Here is a 4185-nt window from a genome sequence, read left to right on the forward strand (position 1 = left end):
TCCTGAGCGTTGCATTTGGGTCCACTCTGTCCACGTCACAACAGTTTACTGGAAAAAGGTGAGTCTGTCTAGATCTAGCTTCCAAACAATAGCATGGATGACTAAGTGATCAACTACGTGGCCAGTTATAACATTGTCAGACTATCGCAAAATAATATCGCATTTGCTTTACGAGGGAAACTGAAACTGCTTGTTTTCTCTAGACCTTCTCAATTCAGTGCAATGAATAATGCGAAGTTCAATAACATGTAACATTAACGTTAGCCTTTAAAAGCGTTGACAAAACAATAGATTAAACAATCCACAGGTTATATTTTACTTCATTTACTTAGGTGAAGTCAAAAGCCCGGATTAAATAAAAATCAATGAGCCTGTTCCAGAAGCAGCCTCGCACGCCCAAGCCATGATATTACCTGCACCATGCTTCACAGATGAGCTTGTATGCTTCGGATCATAAGCAGTTCCTTTCTTTCTCCACACTCTGGCCTTTCCATCACTTTAGCAGAGATTCATCTTGCTCTCATCAGTCCATAAGATTGTGTTCCAGAACTTTTGTGGCTCATCTCTGTACTTCTTTACAAATTTCAATCTGGCCTTCTGATTCTTACTGCTGATGTGGGTTTACATCTTGTGGTGTGGCCTCGCTATTTCTGCTCTCTGAGTCTTGTTCGAACGGTGGATTGTGATACCTTCACCCCTAGGAGGCCGTTGGTGATGTCACTCACTGATGTTTTGGGGGTTTTCTCTACAGCTCTCACGGTATTTCAGTCATCAACCACTGTTGTCTTCCTTGGCCGACCTGTTCGACGTCTGTTGCTCAGTACACCAGTAGTTTCTTTCTTTTCGCTGCTTGACAATGGCTTGCTTTTCTCCCATAGACAGCTCTCTGGTCTTCATGTTGGCTTATTCTCTTTAACAGGAAATGCAGTCTTTAGAGGTTTGAACCAAGGATGAAAACTTATTAAATAGCTCTGCATGACTAGTCTGTTTGGACGATCAACCTAAAAAGGCAACACCTGGGCAACAAGAAACATCTGTCAGCCCCATGTTCCAATAGTTTTGCTCACTTGAAAAAATGGGTGGGTTCAAACAAAGGGTGGTATGTCCTGAGTTGTTTAACACCTCTAGATTTGAATACCAGGAAATGAGAGCTGAAACTCTGAACTCTTGTCTCATACTCATCTTTTGATGTTAAACCCAAATGTCTTCAGTGAACAACAAAAACAAAGGAATTTGCCTTACCGTTCCAATACTTTTGGAAGGGACTGTATATGAGAAAAGTTGATCTACAGGAGAAACATATGTGAAAGCAACACAGAATGAGAGCTGCACTGCATTATATTCTGTAATACTTATAGGTTTTTTTTTTTTTTTTTTTTAATTGTCACCTGCCACCTGAATTTTATTTTCCTTTTTAACACATGTAGGAAAGGCAGAACAGGAAATTAAGTCTTTAATGCTTTACTTGTGGAGGACTCCCAGACTCCCCCCCCCCCCCCCCCCCCCCAACTCATATTTCAGCTTTGATTTCTATTAAAGATTGTTAATTTATTATCACATCTTGTGCTTGTGACACTACTATGGTGCATCGCCACATCTCGTAAGCTAAGTGTATCATCACATCCATAATGTGAGCCCTTATATCCCCACTACTTTTCAACACAGTGACGCCCTTGCATGTCTGTATCGTTCTCTTGTTGCAGTAGTTTACCCCTGACCAGTTTGTATTGACTCAAATACAGGCATGCAGACACACATTGTAATGTACTACCATACACAAATATAAACACACACAGAGTGTTTCCAACTTTGGGGGGATTTTTACTGACGGAGTACTATTACTTTCTTTACTGTCTGTTTCCCACTTCTATGCATTTGTCCTTTTTCCAGCTTTAAAAACAATTTAGCTTTCAGCTTTTAAGCAACATCAGCAATCACACGCTGACAGGTATCTAACCAACTCAGACTACATTCTGGTTGTCAAAGCATTGATTGTGAGGTACCCTTTCTTAAAGGATGTACATGGGAATGGTTGTGTAAGTATCTCTCCTCTGGTTTCTCCTTAACAGATTCCAAATGAACAGAAATGTACATAATTTACCTTCATAATATCTGTTTGGAAAAACCAGCATACCTGGCACAGTCAACTCAAGAGAAAATTCAAAACCGAACAGGCTCCACTAACTAACAATGAGGAAGTGAAACGAGTCTAAGAAGTTTCGGCAAACAAGAACATCAAAGACCACAGAAGAATCTGCATCCTCATGTCCCAGACGACTGAAGCCATCTGTAGTAACTCCCCACACCGTCTTAAAGCTTCACAAAATGTAAGGCAAGAAATCTAGTCATATTGTGTGCACATGATTTGTAATCAGTATTGTCTGCTTTGATAAAAGAATCGTGCATTGTGGGGGAGGATGCAACCTCTGAGGCTCATATCAAGATGCTGCTTGAGCAGTACAGAAAGTTGTATCCCGATGTGAATCTGACCACATGATGAAAACCTTTGCCTGGAGACACCGAGAAATAGCAGAAGGAATGTCTACTGAGGGTGTCTTGAGGAGATATCTATTCCTAAGAATCTATAAAGACACAATCTTTGACGGGGAGTCTGACATGGAATGCTCACTGGAGTCCTCTATTTTGTGAGTGTCTCTGAACCTTCCTCTGAAAGTGGAGATGACACTGAGGATCCTGCCCATCCCAACCAGGACTGGACAGCGCAAGTCAGACTGAGCCTTCCATGTCAGACTTCCTCTCAAGGCTTGTCTTCGGCACTGAAATGCCTCTGCATTTTTGCTTCTTCTCTTTGTGCCTTTCTTTCTCCTTCCCTGCTAAATGATGAAATGACCCATTAGCCAGGTGCATACAGAAACTAAAGGCTGTTTTTGATTGGCCTCCTGCTTTTGTTGTAGTTCAAACTACTCAAGCACCTCTTCAAAGACACATGCAACACATCCCTCAAAAGATGGCCTTTTTCACCCCTGAAATGATCAGTGCATGGTTACAGATTCACATACTCATGCGCGCGCGCGCGCGCACACACACACACTGGGAAAAGGTTGAATCTGGTAGAATACAGTACAAATGTCAAATATAACTACTTTTCTTCTAAATGAAATGCTTACATTACAGAATGCATGATTTTATAATGTAGTGGCAGTGAGATCAAAAAGTGTGGTTTGAATGGAAGTCTATGAGGCCATTTTTGTCACGAAGGTGTCCAGTGGGAGTATTTTGCCAATGCCTCAAATAATTCAACTGGCATTTAAAGGGTTAAAATCCTGAAAATAATTGAATATTTGGTATTTTTAGGCAGAGAAGAAGTTTGTTTATGAAAAAAAAGCAGAAAAAAATATTGATGTATGATGATTTTATAGTAATTTTTTTGTGCATGTACATTTTTGCCACAAAGGTGTCCAGAGGGTTCAGACACTACATAAAAAATACTAACGCAATCAAATCAATTTTATTGCAAATCTTTGACATATCCAAGAATCTAATTACCACCAAAGCCCCATCTCCCTACTATTTATTTTGTGGAAAATAATTCACTTTTAGTGTTTGTCAGAAATATGATGTATAATGATTTTATAGCAGTTTATTTGTGCATGTACATTTTTGCCACGAAGATGTCCGGAGGGTGCAAAATTCGAGGAGGGCACAAGGGTTTGGATAGGTTTAAAAGACTGACTTTGATTCAGTAACGAGCTGGCTAGCTAACCGTTAGCATCAGGTAGCTGTGCTAACAGCTGCAGTAACACTGGGCAAAGCTAAAAACAGGCTGATACACATTTTCCCGTTTCCATCAGTGAATTTCGTGTTAGACTCATAACATGTACGTTGTTTTGCATGTTAGAGCTTCCACTTTGACACCATTATTGTCTCTGAGGACTGCACTCCAGAGCCAAGCACAGACCGGGACAGGACCAGCCTGGGGTCGAGGCGAAGCAGAGGAGGGAGGGCTGTCACAGTCCGAGGAAGAAGAGGCAGGACGGGGAGGACCAGGTGCAAGCCAAGGAGCACAAATTCTAGGACCTGCATTGAGCTTCACACTCCAACAACGGCATATGAACGTGTGTGTGTGTGCATATGTATGCATGCATATATATATATACACACACACACACACACACACACACACACACACACACACACACACACACACACACACACACACACACA

This window comes from Micropterus dolomieu, linkage group LG11, assembly GCF_021292245.1.
Source record: "Micropterus dolomieu isolate WLL.071019.BEF.003 ecotype Adirondacks linkage group LG11, ASM2129224v1, whole genome shotgun sequence".
Taxonomy (NCBI): Eukaryota; Metazoa; Chordata; class Actinopteri; order Centrarchiformes; family Centrarchidae; genus Micropterus; species Micropterus dolomieu.